The sequence below is a fragment of the Neoarius graeffei genome, chromosome 16, assembly GCF_027579695.1.
Source record: "Neoarius graeffei isolate fNeoGra1 chromosome 16, fNeoGra1.pri, whole genome shotgun sequence".
In the NCBI taxonomy this organism is placed as follows: Eukaryota; Metazoa; Chordata; class Actinopteri; order Siluriformes; family Ariidae; genus Neoarius; species Neoarius graeffei.
The window spans coordinates 3,951,934-3,970,955 of record NC_083584.1 but is presented as its reverse complement, the minus strand read 5'-3'; the positions used below and the strand labels follow the sequence as shown (position 1 = coordinate 3,970,955).

At 45.1% G+C, this 19,022-nt stretch overlaps 1 protein-coding gene and 1 pseudogene across 28 annotated transcripts in view; one reads left to right on the top strand and one right to left on the bottom strand.

Moving 5' to 3' along the window:
- The window catches only part of LOC132900998 (uncharacterized), a 60,890-nt pseudogene extending 49,313 nt beyond the window's left edge, over positions 1-11,577 (top strand).
- Positions 1-19,022, bottom strand: part of LOC132900331 (NACHT, LRR and PYD domains-containing protein 12-like) — a 664,923-nt gene that overhangs the window by 381,070 nt on the left and 264,831 nt on the right. The gene's annotated exons all lie outside the window — the stretch shown is intronic.

The window sequence follows — 19,022 nt, the reverse complement described above, 5'->3', positions numbered from 1 at the left end:
CTCAACTGTCCTCATGGGGCCGTCCTTCACAGGAGTGGGGCGATAAAACTCCGACCAGACACAGGGCACCAGGATGGATCAAGCAGGTCCGAGGGGCAGAAGAGGCCAGCATCTCAATCCCAGGATCAACATGTAACTCAGAGGGACAGATGGGGGGGGGGGGGGGGGGGAAAGAGAGAGAGAGAGAGAGAGAGAAAGAAAACACGTTGTTAGGTATGCCCTAAAAATGACAAGTATTAAATCTGTGTGGTAGGCTCGCAGAGACGAGAGTCTTTACATCAGGCATAACACACAATGGCATGTTAATATGGTAAAAAATATATCATGACCTGCTCTGGCTGGATGCTTGATTGGGTGATGGGAGCACACTCCTCAGCAATGATGAGATGCAGATGGGACCCTTAGGCCTGGCCAAGACAATTCAGTTACATTTCACCGGGTCTGGGACATGCGACAGAATGTCTGACGGCCGATTCCCTGCAGGCTACGATAGCCAGTCGAGGTCCCCACCGTCTCCACCAAAAGATTTCCTGTTGACTCCATGTAACTCAGAGGGACAGATTTGGGGTGGGGGGGAGAGAAAGAAAACACAGGTGGTTAGGTATGCCCAATGTCACCTGAATAAGTAGGAACAGTATACATATTGCACCGAGTACAAGCAGGGACTCCGGCAACTAACTATGACAGCATAACTAAAAGGAGAGAGCCAGAAGGTAACACAGGCATGAGGGAGCCCCGGGACATAAAGCAGCCAGCCACTACACCGTCAACAAACTCGAGTGAGCAAGCGAGTGGGGACTGACAGCATCCATACATCCCAGTTTACCAAAACACTCTATGTCTGAGGACCCTCCAGATCTACTCCTTTACCTCATAAACACCATTAACAAAAGGCTTGACTAAACAGATATGTTTTCAGCCTAGACTTAAATGCTGAGACTGTGTCTGATTCCCGAACATTACTTGGAAGGCTGTTCCATAACAGTGGGGCTTTGTAAGAAAAGACTCTGCCCCCTGATGTAGCCTTCACTATATGAGGTACCAGCAGATAGCCTGCACCTTTTGATCTAAGTAGGCGTGGCGGGTCATAGAGGAGCAGAAGTTCACTCAGGTACTGTGGTGCGAGACCATTTAGTGCTTTAAAGGTCAATAGTAGTATTTTATAATCAATACGAAATTTGATTGGGAGCCAATGCAGTGTGGATAAGACAGGCGTGATGTGGTCATATTTTCTAGTTCTAGTAAGGACTCTTGCTGCGGCATTTTGAACTAACTGGAGCTTGTTCATGCACTTATTGGAACATCCAGACAGTAAGGCATTACAATAATCCAACCTGGAGGTAACGAAAGCATGGACTAGTTTTTCTGCATCATGCAATGACATTAAATTTCTTATCTTTGCAATATTTCTGAGATGAAAGAAAGCTATCCGGGTGATGTTATCAATGTGAGTTTCGAATGAAAGACTGGGGTCAATAATCACTCCGAGGTCTTTTACTGCTGCACGTGAAGAAACAGAAAGGCCATCCAGAGTTACTGTGTAATCAGAAAACTTACTTCTAGCTGTATGTGGTCCTAGCATCAGGTGATGATGTCACGCTGTCTGTACGACACTGAACGTTAGAGAGTCCTTTGGGTTAAATCAGTCAGATCCGAAATCCTGAGCGCACCACGGTTGATTTTACTCCATTAGTCATCAAACACTGTACCTGTTTCTGTACTCGTGCCCGTACTCCCTATTCCCATTATGTTGACACTTAATCTAAGCCATGCATCGTGGAATCTCCTCAGGGGTTACAAAAGTTTAATTTGTAAATTATGTTCCAGTATGATTTGAGACATGCTGACGAAAGACAAAAGTAGTGCACTATATGACCACTAAGTCCATAAAGTGGATTCTGATTGGCTGAAATAAGTACAAACACTAACACGCCTGGGCTGTGTCTCAAATACTGCATTTTACGCACTTAGTTCAATACGAGATCATATATTTAAATAATAACCATCCTGTCTCAAGCTGTTACAGTAAACTAATCAATGACTGGGTGGTGTGATGAAACAGTTACCATCCAGAAGCTGATTTTCCTGTCACACCATGTCCTAAAGATATTTAAAAAAACCCCACTTTTTTTAAACCCATATTGTTTTATTTAATGTTCTGTGAAATAAGTTAGTTCCCAGTTCGATTATAAACAGTCGCTCCCTCACCAGCCTCTTTTCTCTCTAACATTTAGTAAGACAAAAAAACAAAAAATGCAGTTTGTTACCAAGAAACCACAAAGAATTGTAAAATTGTAATCCTGAAACAGTCGGAAAACTTGAACTTTACCTCTGACTGTTAAAAAGCGCTGACACTAGAGACTCCTTCCAGAAATGTGAAAAAATAAAACTCTCCTCACAGAAAACTTCATATTAGTGATTTGAGCACGTTAACATAAACCTGTGAGTTGCAGCTGCGCTATTGTCAGAGCTGCAAGTTATCGACAATTTAATCAGCACCTTCTGACCAATCAGGGTCCAGAATCCAGCAGCGACATGCTGTACCAGTGCTTCATGACTGATGGAATAAAATTAGTCATTTTATAGCGCACTCTGTAGCATTATATTTCAATTAGCGTATCGTTAAACCCACAACAATCCGGTTGCAGCTCAAGAAACCCTAAAAAATACTGAGAGTTCCAAAAATCATGATCACATTGGAACAGGCCACTGAGGTTAACAATAGGTTAAAAAAAAGCATTAATATTGTTTACCAAGACCTAGCAAGGACACTTTATTTTTGGAGGAAAATGTCTTACAATTGTGTTACTGTGCTACTGTTTTATTACTAATGAAATATTAAGGCTAATGTAAATGATTAATAATGAAGTTTTGAGAGATGATCTGATAACTGGAAAAAAGGAACCTGCTGTATGGTGTAAAAAAAAAAACAAGTTTTATGTCAATAATCTGAACCATCATTGGGAAAAACACAATGAAATAAGGGGCGGCATGGTGGTGTAGTGGTTAGCGCTGTCGCCTCACAGCAAGAAGGTCCTGGGTTCGAGCCCCGGGGCTGGCGAGGGCCTTTCTGTGTGGAGTTTGCATGTTCTCCCCGTGTCCGTGTGGGTTTCCTCCGGGTGCTCCGGTTTCCCCCACAGTCCAAAGACATGCAGGTTAGGTTAACTGGTGACTCTAAATTGACCGTAGGTGTGAATGTGAGTGTGAATGGTTGTCTGTGTCTATGTGTCAGCCCTGTGATGACCTGGCGACTTGTCCAGGGTGTACCCCGCCTTTCGCCCGTAGTCAGCTGAGATAGGCTCCAGCTTGCCTGCGACCCTGTAGAAGGATAAAGCGGCTAGAGATAATGAGATGAGATGAGATGAGATGAGAAACTGCTGCTCCTCTTCTCCGTGCTCTCATGGAAGGCAGTCGCATTTCTCTGCTCTCCTCTCCTCTCCTTTTTTCCTGCTTGTGCTCTTTGTTTCGTCTCGTCTGCCTATACTTTTTTTTTGAGAGACTCTCTCCGCATTGAATTTCTAAACTAAAAAAGCATGGATTTGATAAACTGGTCTCCTAATGAAATTGACAGTTTCTGGGTTCGGGGGAACCCACCTGTCCTGCCGGAACGTCTGTGGAGGACATTGGAGATATCTACCTATTCAGAACCATGATTACCAGACTTTTGCTGATTGGATTAGGCATTGTCCTGGTATATCGAGGAAATCAGACAATGGTGACAGCTGTTCAAAGCCCCATAAAGCTGCCCGATATGATTGAAGCAGTGGGCAAAGCTGTCGGCACTCAGACTGTGGCTATAGAACTTGAACCACAACATGGTTGTCATCTGGAGATGCTTTCGGCTTTGCAAGGAATAAGTATTTCGGAGACCAAATGGAATTGAATTGAACAGAAATGGACAGATATGGACGAGTTGTGTGGACGTGTAAAGACTGCGTCTGTTCGAAAGACCAAACAATCTCTATCTTATCGATATTCGGCTCCCTGAACAGCGCTGGCCTCGATCAAGGCCGTTGCTGGGGCAACATTTCCCCCAGAAGGTCACTGCTGGGAGACACTCTCGCATTCTTCGCATTCCTTCCCCAATTTCCGCGGTTGCCATTTTTCACCCCCAGTGTGACAAGCGAGTGCGTGACCAGCGCCGCTTGCATGGCTGCAGGAGTGGACGGCTGCTTGCTTGCGCTGGGTTACCTCTACCTCCTCCCCTCCCCTCCTACCCCCTTACCCCTGATTGCCCCCTCCTTACCCCCTTACCCCCCTCAAGTCCCATGTTTTAAAGTGTACTTGTGTTATTGTGTGCTTGTGCGGAGGTTTTTAAATGCTCCCACACTGTACTCCTGATAGGAGCGTGGTGGTGGTGGTGGGGGTTTCTTTTTTTCCTCATCTTTCCTCATGTTACTACTGTGTTTCTTTTTCTTTTATCCCTGTCTTCCTGTCCTGTTCCCCCTCTGTAAGGACAGGTTGATGGTCAATTTCACTGGTAACAGTGACAATAAAGGGTTCATTCATTCTTATGCCTTTTTCACAATTTTTAATACACATGATTACATTCAAATAAACCTTTACTGTTAGGACTGGGACTGTTTTGGCCTCTAGAGGCCGCTGTTATTTCCTTTTCGTGTCATGTTTGTTTTGGCCTCTAGAGGCCACCACTGTTCCTGTGTTTTGTGTTTGTGTTGATTGCCTGTTTAGTCCTGATTATTTTCACCTGTGTTCAATTTAGTTTGTGTATTTATACCCCCTGAGTTCAGTCCTCTTGTCACGGAGTCTTTGTGCTGTTATGTTTATCTCCAGTTTTCTCTGTACCATGTTCTTTGTTTTGCACTTTGCTTTTCTTTTGGACCTAGTAGTGACTGTGTTTTTGGATCTTCTGAGCTTTGGTATTTTTGCCTTTCCTTTTCTGTTTTTTTGGCTTTTGTTTTGTACTTTTGGATTTTTATATCTTCTGAGCGTTTTTGGATTATTACTTTTTGGATTTTTTGTGTATATATTGTAAATAAACCTTTTGATACTTTTTCTACTTCCGCCTCACGCCTCTGCATTTGAGTCATCCCCCTGGTGGCCTAGTGGGGGTTTGCTGGATTATCACACCAGCCAACCAGGTTCGTATCCCAGCAAAACCCTAACAGAAAGACTCCGTCATGACTGACTCAGCAGAGGCTGCTTCAACTGTCTACCCGGCCAACCTTCAGGGAATTATGGCAGCTTTGACACGCTTTGGAGCGACCATGGACGCTCATGGACAAACGCTCACCAGCCAACGTGAGGCCCTTGCTCGCCACGAGGAACTGCTTCAGCAAATTGGGAAAACCCTGGCACAGCTGACACCTCTGCCTGCATCTCCTCATCCTGATCCAGCTCCCGCTCCTGCTCCAGTGCCTCCTGCCATGCTGCCTTCTTCACCTCGCGAACCCAGCCTTCCTGCACCACAGAGGTATGATGGCAAGCACAGTGAGTGCCGAGAGTTCCTTACTCAGTGTCAACTCACCTTTGAGCTTCCGCCTACCACCTACACTACAGATCGCCGCAAGATTGCCTTTGTGATCACCTTATTAGCTGGTAAGGCGCGAGCCTGGGCTACTGCTATCTGGCAGAGACAGGGACCTGAGTGCTTTGATTTCCAGCTGTTTTCTGAAGAGATGCTTCGGGTCTTCGATCAGGCGGACATCAGTACCGACGCAGCCAGAAAGCTCATGTCCATCCGGCAAGGAGGAAGCATCGCAGATTACGCCATCTCGTTCCAGACGCTCGCAGCAGTAAGTGGATGGAACGAGACTGCCCTGGTGTCAGCCTTCCACCATGGTCTGTCTGACCCCATCAAGGACGGTCTGGCCTCTATTGGATGCCCAAGTGACCTCGAAACTCTCATCTCACATGCTATTCATCTGCACAACAGGATTAGAGAACGCCGCCAAGTCCTGAGCCCCCCCAGCCTCCCTACCTCTACCTGGAGCCCGTCTACCTCCTTCAGTGACTGTCCAGAACCCATACAAGTGGGTCGTACTCACCTCTCCGCATCTGAGAGGGAGCGCAGAAGGAGGGACAAGTGCTGCATCTACTGTGGCAAGCCTGGTCACTTCCGAGCATCATGTCCCGAACTCTTGGGAAAAGGACCGCCCCGTCCAGCCGAGGGAGGGTTGTGACGGGGCCTACCCTCTCTCCCGGACTCCCTGGCCAAGGAATCTACATCCCGGTCTCCATCTCCTGGGGTGAGTCTGTCCACTCTTGTCAAGCTTTGTTAGACTCAGGGGCGGCTGGGAACTTTATGGATATTCACTTCGCCCAAAGTATCAATGTTCCGACTGCACCTCTTGAAGTCCCACTGTCTGTGTCTGCCCTCGATGGCCAAGCGTTAGGTGATGGAAGAGTCACCCAAGTTACTTCTCCAGTCTTCCTCCAGTCTCAAGGTCACAAGGAAGAAATATCCCTGCACCTGATTCCTTCACCTGAGTTCCCAGTTATTCTAGGCCTTCCTTGGCTTACTCGCCACAACCCTCGCATAGACTGGGTAACAGGCCAGGTTGTGGAATGGGGCCCTGCATGCCATGCCTCTTGTCTGCTCTCTAGCTCTCCTGTGTCTCCTGCCGAGCCCCCTGATCTCACTGAGTTATCTCAAGTTCCCACAGAGTACTGGGATCTCAAAAAGGTCTTCAGCAAGAGCAGGGCCGCCGTTCTTCCTCCGCACCGGGCCTACGACTGTGCCATTGACTTGCTCCCTGGGACTACCCCATCCTCGTGGCAGACTGTTTTCCCTCTCTCAGCCAGAACGCAAGGCCATGGAGGAATACCTCAAAGATGCCCTGGTCTCTGGGTTCATTCGACCCTCCACCTCACCTGCTGGTGCTGGCTTCTTCTTTGTCGGCAAGAAGGATGGGGGACTCCGACCATGTATTGACTACAGGGGCCTGAACAAGATCACTGTGCGCAACCGATATCCCCTTCCGCTGATGTCCACAGCTTTCAACCTGCTCCAAGGCGCCACCGTCTTCACCAAGTTGGACCTACGGAACGCATACCACCTCATCCATATCCGACAGGGAGACGAGTGGAAGACTGCCTTTAACACCCCGTCTGGGCACTACGAATACCAGGTGATGCCCTTCGGACTCACCAACACACCAGCTGTTTTTCAGGCCCTAATCAATGACGTCTTAAGGGACATGATTAACCTGTACGTTTTTGTCTACCTCGACGACATCCTTATCTTTTCCAAGACCGTGCAGGAGCACCGCCACCATGTCCGCCAGGTTCTCCAGAGGCTGCTACAGAACAATCTGTTTGCCAAGGCCCAGAAATGCGAATTTCATGTTCCCGAGGTCTCCTTTCTGGGATTTATTGTACGGACAGGCCAACTCCAAATGGACCCAGCCAAGACCCTGGCCGTCCGGGACTGGCCTACTCCCAAGTCCATTAAGGAGGTTCCGCGGTTCTTAGGATTCGCTAACTTCTACCGCAAGTTCATCAGGAACTTCAGTTCTGTAGCAGCACCCATGTCAGACCTCACCAAAGGGACAGGTGGATCTTATGTCTGGTCTCCTCAGGCGGAAAAGGCATTCAAAGACCTCAAGGACCGCTTCTGCACGGCACTCATTCTGGTCCTCCCGGACACCTCCCAACCATTCATCGTGGAGGTGGACGCCTCGGACAGTGGTGTCGGCGCGGTGCTCTCTCAACGTTTGGAAGGAAAGCTGCACCCCTGCGCTTAGTTCTCCCACCGCCTGAGTCCTGCGGAATCCCGGTACGATGTGGGGGATCGAGAACTGCTAGCGGTCAAACTGGCCCTTGAGGAGTGGAGGCACTGGCTGGAGGGAGCGCAACATCCATTCCTGGTTTAGACTGACCACAAGATCCTGGAGTACCTCCAGCAAGCCAAGAGACTGAACCCATGGCAGGCTAGGTGGGCCCTGTTTTTCAGTCGGTTTGACTTCACCCTCTCGTACCGCCCCGGCTCCAAGAACACCAAACCTGACGCACTGTACAGGCTGTTCTCTGCCACTAACAGGGAGAGTGAAGTCGGGCCTATTATCCCTGTGTCCCGGATTGTGGCCCCTGTCCGCTGGGGTATTGAGGAGGCTGTCCGACGAGCCCAACGCCAGGACCCCGGTCCTGGGACGGGGCCACCGGGCCTCTTGTACATCCCACATCAAGCCCGGGCCAAGGTTCTCCAGTGGGGTCACTCTTCCCCTTTCACCGCCCACCCGGGAGCTCGGAGGACCCTGGACTTCCTGAAAAGATGCTTCTGGTGGCCTAACATGGAGAAGGAAGTAAGGACATTTGTCCTGTCCTGTGAGGTTTGCACTAGAACCAAGAACCCACGACAGCGTCCCTAGGGTCTCCTGCATCCTCTGACCATTCCCCGGCGTCCCTGGTCCCACGTGGCATTCGACTTCATCACGGGTCTCCCTGAGTCACAAGGTAACACTGTCATTTTGGTCATAGTTGACAGATTCTCCAAGGCCTGCCGCTTCATACCACTGTGCAAACTCCCCTCTGCTCTTGAAACAGCGAAACTTATGTTTAATCATGTCTTCCGAGTCTTTGGTCTCCCACAGGACATCGTCTCAGACCGAGGGCCCCAGTTCTCCTCCCGAGTGTGGCACGGGTTCTGCAAGGTCATCGGAGCCACTGCCAGCCTCTCCTCTGGGTTTCACCCACAGTCCAATGGTCAGATGGAGAGGCTCAACCAGGACCTGGAAACCACCCTGCGAGGCCTGGCTATTGATAACCCGACATCGTGGAGCACCTGGCTGCCATGGGCAGAGTACGCCCACAACACCCTGCAGTCATCGCCCACCAAGCTGTCGCCATTCCAGTGCCAATTCGGGTTCCCGCCACCTCTGTTCCCGGACCAGGAGGAGGACGTGGGGGTGCCCTCGGTCAACCAATATGTGAGACGGTGTCGCAAGACCTGGAGCAAGGTCAGGAAGACCCTCATACAGACCTCCAGAACCAACCAGACTCAGGCCAACCGCCATAGAAGACCTGCCCATGCTTTCCGCCCTGGGCAGCGGGTTTGGCTGTCCACTAAGGACCTTCCGCTGCGGGTGGAGAACCGCAAGCTTGCTCCTCGCTACATTGGCCCCTTCAAGGTGGTGCACAGGGTGAACCCTGTCTCCTACCGGCTCCAGTTGCCCCGGACTCTGAGGATAAACCCCACTTTCCATGTTTCCCTGTTGCGGCCCGTACTGACGTCTACGTATGCCCCTGCCCCTAGGAACCCCCCACCCCCCCGCATCTTCCAGGGTCAGACTGTGTTCACTGTGCATCGCCTGCTTGACTCCCGCCGGGTCCGCGGCGGGCTGCAATATCTGGTGGACTGGGAGGGCTATGGTCCTGAGGAGCGCTGCTGGGTTCCTGCTCGGGATGTCCTGGATAAAGAACTGTGTCGGGACTTCCATTCGGCCCATCCGGATCGCCCTGGGAACATCAGGAGACGCTCCGGGGGGGGTCCTGTTAGGACTGGGACTGTTTTGGCCTCTAGAGGCCACTGTTATTTCCTTTTCATGTCATGTTTGTTTTGGCCTCTAGAGGCCGCCACTGTTCCTGTGTTTTGTGTTTGTGTTGATTGCCTGTTTAGTCCTGAATATTTTCACCTGTGTTCAATTTAGTTTGTGCATTTATACCCCCTGAGTTCAGTCCTCTTGTCACAGAGTCTTTGTGCTGTTATGTTTATCTCCAGTTTCCTCTGTACCGTGTTCTTTGTTTTGCACTTTGCTTTTCTTTTGGACCTAGTAGTGACTGTGTTTTTGGATCTTCTGAGCTTTGGTATTTTTGCCTTTTCTTTTCTGTTTTTTTGGCTTTTGTTTTGTACTTTTGGATTTTTATATCTTCTGAGCGTTTTTGGATTATTACTTTTTGGATTTTTTGTGTATATATTGTAAATAAACCTTTTGATACTTTTTCTACTTCCGCCTCATGCCTCTGCATTTGAGTCATCCCCCTGGTGGCCTAGTGGGGGTTTGCTAGATTATCACACCAGCCAACCAGGTTCGTATCCCAGCAAAACCCTAACATTTACAGACAAATTTACATCATGAAATTCAATTTGAAAAAGTAAGTTATTTACAAACTGAATTCTCATATCACTCTGGGTGGGTTTTTATAAATGTTGTGTGATAGTGTTAATTCTTTTGTACTCTTGGTTTTGTTTCATCGAACCTTAATAGTTGATTATTCATGTGAATGGACAAATATTCAGTATTTGTGTTTGGTTTTTTGCAGTGATGTAAATCAAAACTGTGAGGAACGTCTTAGCATTTAATGAGCCCGTGACATTATTTCACTCACCAAGTAGGAGTTAGCAACTATTTTAACCCATGTTCATTGATGTACTCTTGTGAAAGGCATCTCTGTTTTGTGCAAATTGTATTATACAATACTTTTACTGTTCTGCATAAAACTACCGGTACTTTGTGTTTCCTTTTCCTCCTAGCTTGTCTTGATGAAAATCACTTTATTAAAACTTCAGTTTAGACGTAAACACAAACACAAGCAATATGACTCTGGTGTCAGTTTTTCCCCCATGTTTTATGTTTGCTTCACACACAGTGATATTATTATATAGTGGGTTTACTTACAGAGAACTACAATCTCTGAACAAGTGTAAAATCCATGTCTGTAATTTTTAAATAAGCTACATGATTGATTATTCAGACTAATCACTAACCGTATGAAGGAATACTTTGTTATACACTGATCAGCCATAACATGGAACCCACTGAGAGGTGAAGTGAATAATGTTGATTATCTCATTACAATGGCACCTCTTAAGGGGTGTGGTCTATTAGACAGCAAGTGAACAGTTAGTTCTCAAAGTTGATGTGATGGAAGCAGAAAAAATGGGCAAGTGTAAGGATCTGTGCCACTTTTTTATGAGGGCCAAATTGTGATGGCTAGATGACTGGGTCAGAGCATCTCCAAATCAGCTGGTTTGTGAGATGTTCCTGGTATGCGGTGGTTAGTACCTGTTAGTATGTACCAAAAGTGGTTAAAGGAAGGACAACTGGTGAACTGGCAACAGGGTCATGGGCGCTCAAGGTTCACTGATTCGTGTAGGGAATGAAGGCTAGCCTGTCAGGTCTGATCCCACAGAAGAGCTACTGTAGCGTTCCTGAAAAAGTTCATGCTGGCTCTGATAGAAAGATGTCAGAACACACAGTGCATCACAGCTTGCTGTGTATGGGGCTGTGTAGCTGCAGACCGGTCAGAATGCCCATGCTGACCCCTGTCCACCACCGTTTACCTGGGGAAGAGGATGCTCTATGGGTAGAAGGCAAGCCTATGGAGATGGTGTGATGTGCTGGGCAATGTTCTGCTGGGAAACCTTGGGTCCTGGCATTCATGAGGATGTTACTTCTGCCTCTTTCATACCAAAGACAAGGGTTGAATCTGGGTTATTTGACCAATGTTTAACACTTCTGTAACAGCAAGGATGTGGTCAAGTGTCAGCTGTGAACGGCAAGGAGTTGGGTTGAACCAGCAGGTAATGTGATGAGGTAACGTGATGAGTTACGCCTGTGTCTAATTACTGGCTGTCTATTAATGTGTGTTTCTGTGTGTTTTGCAGATGGCCAGTAACGAGACTGAGCTGTGTTCTCCAATGTGTATGTTATTCACCGAAAAGTTTTTTTTAATAATTCAAAGTTATTATATTTTCATTATTGCAAACAAAAATACAAACAGACAAATGTTTTTTCCCATCTTCCCCATATCTTATTCTTATTCTTTTTTATATTTGTATATGCAAATACCTAATTTAATTTATCTAGAAGTTTTTCTCTATTTCTATTCTCTGTTTATCCTGTAATGATGCTACTGGAATTTTAATTTCCCTGAGGGAACCCGCCCAAAGGGATCAATAAAGTTCTATCTAATCTAATAATAATCAATCAATCAATCAATCAATCAATCAATAAATAAATAAATAAATAAATAAAAACAAGACAGGCAGGTAAGTAGGTAGGCAGGGTAGGCGACTCAACACATCTGGCCACCAAAACTATCCCATTTTTCTTTCATCATTATCATTTTCACAGTTTAATCTCCCCAACATCATCTCGCAAGCCACAGTCCCCATCATCTGGGTTTTCCACATATTCAGTGTAGGAGCTTGAGGCTCCCTCCAACACCTCAGAATAGTCCGTGCACATGCCAGTTTTTAATATTCTAAAAATATATTTGTTTAACTGGGGTATTATAGTTCTGTCTCCGAGGAGACATAATCTTGGTGACCTGGGAAGTTCACAATTTAACCATTTGCTCATATAATCTATAAAGTTTTCCCTTAAGGGGAGGATCTTAGAACATTCCCATAATACATGGATATAAGTGCCACTTTTTTCCCCACACTTCCAGCATAGATCATTATTAAGTAAACCCATTCTGGACTTCTGGTGATGTCGTGATGGGAGCAACAGCCTGATCTTTTAGCTCCTGAGGAGAACTTAAAAAAACCTAGCCAAAATTTATTCATTTACAATACGTGTAATTTATACTACTCACAACAAGTAAACATGATGTCTGCTCTTCGAAAGGAAGCAGAAAAGCAACTAAAAAATGTAAAAGCGGCAAGCAAAACCAAAACGATACAGAACTCAGTAAAGAAGACAACATGGCGGGCGCACTAGAAGAGCTACGTACGTTAAGAAGAGAGCATGCAGAGGCCTCTAAACAAACCAGAGAATCATTAGTTAGAGTGGAATCCGCTCTGAGTGAAATTGCTGAAAGAACGTCAAAACTTGAGCGGCGTATGACAGAAGTTGAGCAGAGATTGAGCGACACAGAAGATAAAGCACGACGACACGAGAGAGCCCTTCGCTACCTATTACAACGAGACGCTAACCTCTCAGCTAAATGTGAGGACCTAGAATCCAGAGCAAGATGGAATAACCTCCGAATTTATGGGGTGAGGGAGGGCGAGGAAAAGGACCATATGGTCGGCTTCATAACCAACCTTATTCAAACCTCACTGGCCCTACCAGAAGAACTGAACCTGAACAAAGTGAGGGCGCATCGCTCATTGACCATGAAACCGAAAGATTCAGGCCCACCGAGATCCATTATCGTCAGGTTCCTCAACTACAGAGTCAAAGAAACAGTCATTCAAGAGGCATGGAAACACAGAGGAGGGTGACACATGAAGGACAAAAGATATTCTTCAACCAGGACTATACAACAGATATACAGAGGAAGCGGAAACAAGTAAGAGACGTGATAAAACAGCTTAAAGAGAAGAATATAAAAGCACAGTCACCTTTCCCCACGAAGCTGAAAATTCACCTGGAATCAGGAGTAAAGACCTTTGCAACCCTCGCGGACGCCTCAACGGTACTGGAAGAAATGGGTATTCATGTTCAAGTTGACCAACGGGAAAAGCTCCAGATGGAACTTTTGCACAATAACTGGGTGCAAGCACCTGCGACAAACAGGGCGAACCTAACTATGACCAGCGCGGATACAGGGGATAAAACAGGGGGTGATGACGTGGGAGTGAGCGGCCGCATGGACCTTGTGCTCTGTGAAATACCTCTGTCAATTATCTTAATGTTAACCCTCCAAATATATATAACTGAATAACGAAGATTTAAACTAATATCCGTCGAAATTATGCCGACTAAATCGAAAGAAAGAAAAGGAAACAATAAAAGCGATGACGAGGAGCTAGACGAAGCTAGCAGCAACAGAGATGAAGAAATCTTAGCAGCTATTCAAGCTCTTCGAAAGGATTTTACCACTCAACTCCAAGAAGTCATAACATCGAACCAAGGGATCAAGGAAGCTATAAACTCATTTTCTGAAAGACTCGATCACGCAGAAACGCGTATTAGTTCTGCGGAGGATCAGATAAGCGACCTCGATGCTAAGGCCACTAGCTCGCAACGAGACGTGCTAGCACTCACCAAGACAGTGGAGGCTATGGAGAGTCGTCAACGCCGCTTGAACTTGAGACTGGTAGGCTTGCCAGAGGGGACCAAGAGGGGACGAGATTTGGCTTTGTTTCTCGCCGAGTGGTTGCCAAAAGTCCTTGGCTCAGAAAATTTTCAAGATCCTCTGTTTGTCGACGAGGCCTTCAGACTTCCACTGTCCACAAGGATAGCGGGAAGACGCACTCCTCCACCCTGCACAATCCTCATCACGGTCCGTTGGCTGACCGACAAGGACCGAGTGATGACGGCTGCCCGTGAGAAGAAACCTCTGCAGTTCGAAGGCAATTGACTGATGTTTTTCCCCGATCTCCCCCCAGAGGTCCAACAACAGCGGAGAAAGTTTGGTGGGGTAAAGGCTGATCTTCACAACCTCAGCATTGAGTTTGGAATGCAATATCCAGCTAAGATGAAAATCTACCTCGACGGTGGTGAGACTTTAACATTTCTGACTCCAGCCGAGGTGCAAGATTACATCAAAACAGTACAGAAGGAACGGTCTCCACCCGCAGAGAGTATGGACTGAGATGTTGGTAGGCTTAAACCTTAAATTGATAAATAATTCAGTTAGCATTAATCTTTGGTTATTAGCCACTGTGTCATAGCCAACATGTGATAACCTGGTTATGGAGGTGTTATTTGATATTGCGAGCACAGGTTAAGTTCATATTGGATTTTTTTTTCCTGCTCCTTATACGTAAGGATCAGTAATGTTCGTGTGAGAGGGGTCTGTGCAATTAGGGGGCACAGGGGAATAGGAGAGCTCCTTCTCCGTTACCGAGGGGGGGGCAGGTGTTTTTTGTGTTCTTGTTCTTTTATTTTTTCTTTTGAATGGTAGGAGGTTTTATCATGGTCAGGTAGAAGATGTAACAACACTGCTGACAGATACATTTAGATTTGGGATATGACAGTCCCCCCATATCTTAATATAGTGACATGGAACGTCAGGGGCCTGAGGAAATTAGTTAAAATTAAGCAAGTTCTAGCTAGAATTAAACATATTCAAGCCAAAGTTGTATATATCCAAGAAACACATTTATTAGCGGATGAAATAATACGCATTAAGAGAAGATGGCCTGGTCAAGTCATTGCTTCTTGTCACTCTTCACAGGCGAGAGGGGTTGCGGTTCTAATTCATAAATCAGTCCCTTTTAGAATGCACAAAATTATCTTAGACCCCATGGGTAGATTCGTTATAGTTAAGGGCTCTTCAATGAATCAGGATATTATTCTGGCCAATATATATGGTCCCAACAGCGATGACGACTCATTCTTCAACAACTTATTCATGACCGTGTCTTCTTTGCAGGGAGAAATAATAATGGGCGGCGATTTTAACTGTACGCTTAACCCTTACTTAGACCGATCAACAAGAGTGGACCCTTCTCATACCAGATCCCGCAAATCGATCGCGCACTTTATGTCAAAGCTCCACCTGTGCAATATTTGGAGATGTAGGAATCCAACAACTCAAGAATTCTCCTGTATTTCAAGCACTTACTCGACCCAGTCGCGCATAGACTACTACTTAATATCCGAATCACTTAAAGATTTTGTTTGTGATTGTGGGCATAAAGGTATTGTTCTCTCAGACCATGCCCTTTTATTTCTACATTACCGCTATAATTCATACTCTAAAGGACAGTCACTGTGGCAGCTTAGCCCACGGTGGCTAAACGACCAGTATTTTATACAATTTGTGGAAGCTAACATTGACATATTCTTCGCTACAAATACACACGAAACCTCAGCTTCTATTAGGTGGGAAGCATTTAAAGCTTTTATTAGAGGACAGATGATTTCTTACACGAGTAACAAATCTAACCGAACACACCTCCTTATGACAGAACTAGAATGTGACATTAAAGAATTGGAAAGGGAGAGCGTCATAAATAATACTCCAGAGAATACTCAAAAACTCGCAGAACTGAGAGCTAAATACAACGAATTAACAGCTAATAAAGCCCTATCAAACATTACTAGGCTGAAGCAAAACTACTACGAGCAGGGAGAATCCACTGGAAAGTTATTAGCTTGGCGTCTTAAGTCTCTGACACAGGAAAGGACAATCACCGAAATAGAAAAAAACGAAGGTGAGGTTACAACTAACCCAGCAGAAATCAACAATGCTTTCCGAGACTATTATATGAAACTCTATGCTTCGGAAGCTCAGTATCCTAATGATCAAAATGCATTCTTAGACAAACTATCCATCCCTCTCTTAGAAGACGTGGCTAAGCAGAAGCTAGATTCTCCTATCACGCAAGAGGAGATTTTTGAAACACTTGTTTTTATGAGCGGAGGCAAAGCACCAGGTCCTGACAGACTTCCTATAGATATTTTTAAACTTTTCAAGAAGAAGCTGGTGCCACCGCTATTTGATATGGTAGTTGAATCAGTTGACACGGGACATTTACCACCTTCCCTATGCAATGCTACTATATCACTGATATTAAAACCAAACAAACCGCACACCGAATGCGGATCATATCGTCCAATATCATTGATAAATTCAGACTCTAAAATTATTGCAAAGGTTTTTGCAAGGCGTCTGGAAAAACATCTTCCCTCCTTAATAGCGCCTGATCAAAACGGCTTCATTAAAGACCGTCCAGCCTTTCACAACATTCACAGAGTACTAAATATTATCCATGCGAAAAAGGGATGCACTAATACGGCAATAGTTTCCCTCAATGCAAAAAATGCGTTCGACAGAGTAGAACACGGATATTTGTTTAACATTCTTGGGCGATTTGGGTTTGGTGATTACTTTTGCAACTTTGTGAAAGTGCTGTATTGATCTCCCAGCGCAGCAGTCACAACGAATTTTGTCACCTCTGAACCCTTTCAGCTGCAGCAAGGGACGAGACAAGGCTGCCCTCTATCGCCCCTTTTGTTTGCGCTAGCAATAGAACCTCTTGCCATCACAGTCAGACAAAGCACTAGTATAACGGGCATTAGACTAGGAGAAGCTGAGAACAAAATAGGTCTTTTTGCTGACGATATAGTTCTGTTCCTGACACAGTTACAAGATTCAATTCCTAATCTCCTGAAATTAATAAACATATTTGGCTCCTTTTCAGGTTATAAAGTTAATGAGTCAAAATCAAATATTCTGTTTCTTAATAAGTCAGAAAGAATCACCCCACCGATACAAACCACATTCACCAACACTGACAGCTTTACATACTTGGGAATCAAAATTACACCCATACCAGAAGATCTAGTATCCTGCAATTACAAACCAGTAATTACTGCAGTGACCAATATGATAAAAAGATGGTCTGCAATGCCAATCTCTATGGTCGGCCGAATCAATAGTCTGAAAATGTCAATCCTTCCTAAGTTTTTATACCTATTTCAGTGTTTACCACTTCCATCACCACCAAACTTTTTTACGAACATGAATAAAATCTTCAGAGACTTCATATGGAACAACCGCAGAGCAAGACTTCGTCTTACCCTCCTTTACTTGCCCTTTGATAGAGGAGGACTAAAACTTCTTAACCTCAAACTATACTACTGGGCATGTCAGCTGTGGACAGCCTCTTTCTGGTTTAAATCTCATTTAAGCCTGTCTTGGGTTGATATAGAAAGTCTCACATCTACCAACTTACCTCTCCAGCTGTATTTGTACTCAGCAAAACCAGGGAAGCTTAAGAAATCCACAGATAATCCCTTTGTAAGAAATACAATACATGTGTGGCATGAGGTCCATAAATACTTGTGCAATATCTCAAAATTATCACAATTTACCCCAATCTGGGGAAATGAGAACTTCCCACCTGCAACACTGGACAAGGGATTTAAACTTTGGGCTGATAAAGGTCTTGCCAAAATAGCAGACCTATTTCAAGATGGTGTATTAATGTCGTTTGAAACTATCAAGCAAAAGTATGACTTGCCTGCTAAGCATTTTTTCAAATATCTACAAATCAGAGATTTTATTCATAAGACCCAAAATAATATCTCTTTACCTGAACTATGTGCAGTAGAAAACATTGCTGTGTTCATGCGGCAAAGAGGGGTTATTTCTATGTTTTATAAGACACTGCTACAGGGATCCTCAGAATCCTCTGAGGAAAAGAGGCTTGCATGGTGCATTGACCTGAAGCAGGAAATAACTGATGCTGAATGGTAAACTGTATGCAAGAAATCACAAACACAAACATGTAATGCTGGTCTCAAACTTATACAATATAAGTGGATCATGAGGCTTTATATAACACCTGAAATTCTACACAAATTTAATGTAAACACTCCTGATGTATGTGTTAAGTGTGAAATATGTAAAGGCACACTCATCTATTGTCTTTGGTCATGCTCAAAGGTACAAGGATTCTGGAAAGAGGTTATCCTTGTTCTTTCCTCTATAATTGAGACGGACCTCCCTATATGTCCTAAACTATGCATACTAGGACTTTTCCCTAAGGACATTAAGCTCAATTCAGCCGACAGGAAGATGGTCACCCTCTGTTTACTGGAGGCCAGACGGACTATATCACAAGGCTGGAAATCTATATTGAGTCCGAGTGTGAAATGTTGGCTTGAGAACATTGTACAAGTTTTGCCAATGGAAAAAATTACCTACTCAATGAAAGGAAATTACTCTGTGTTTGAGGATATGTGGTCATCCTTTCTGGAATTTGTAGGAGGCCCTCAATTTCTTCTAGCCCTGGACTGATATCCAATATATTTTGAACTGAACTTGAATCTGTAAACAGATATTTGAAATGAAACATGTGTAAGAAACTCTCATACCACCTACTACCTGTACCACTGTCTGTACTTTTCATTTATTTTCTTTTCATTTTTTTATTTTCTTTGTGTGTGAGAGTGCGAGTGTTTTGTTTTTTTTTTCTATCCACGTTTGTATTGTTGTGGTTCTTTGAAGAAAAACCAAATAAATACATTTGGAAAAAAAAAAAAACCTATGGCCAGCGCGGACCTGAAGTGCTTTCTGCATGACGAACAATGAGCTAACAAGAATAACTGTGAGTAGTAGTAAAAAACCGTATCAGGACATGATGTAGCTGACTGTTTAAAAGATATTCTGGCTAGCAACAGTTTAAAAAACCTGAGTTAAAGTTCTCCTCATGC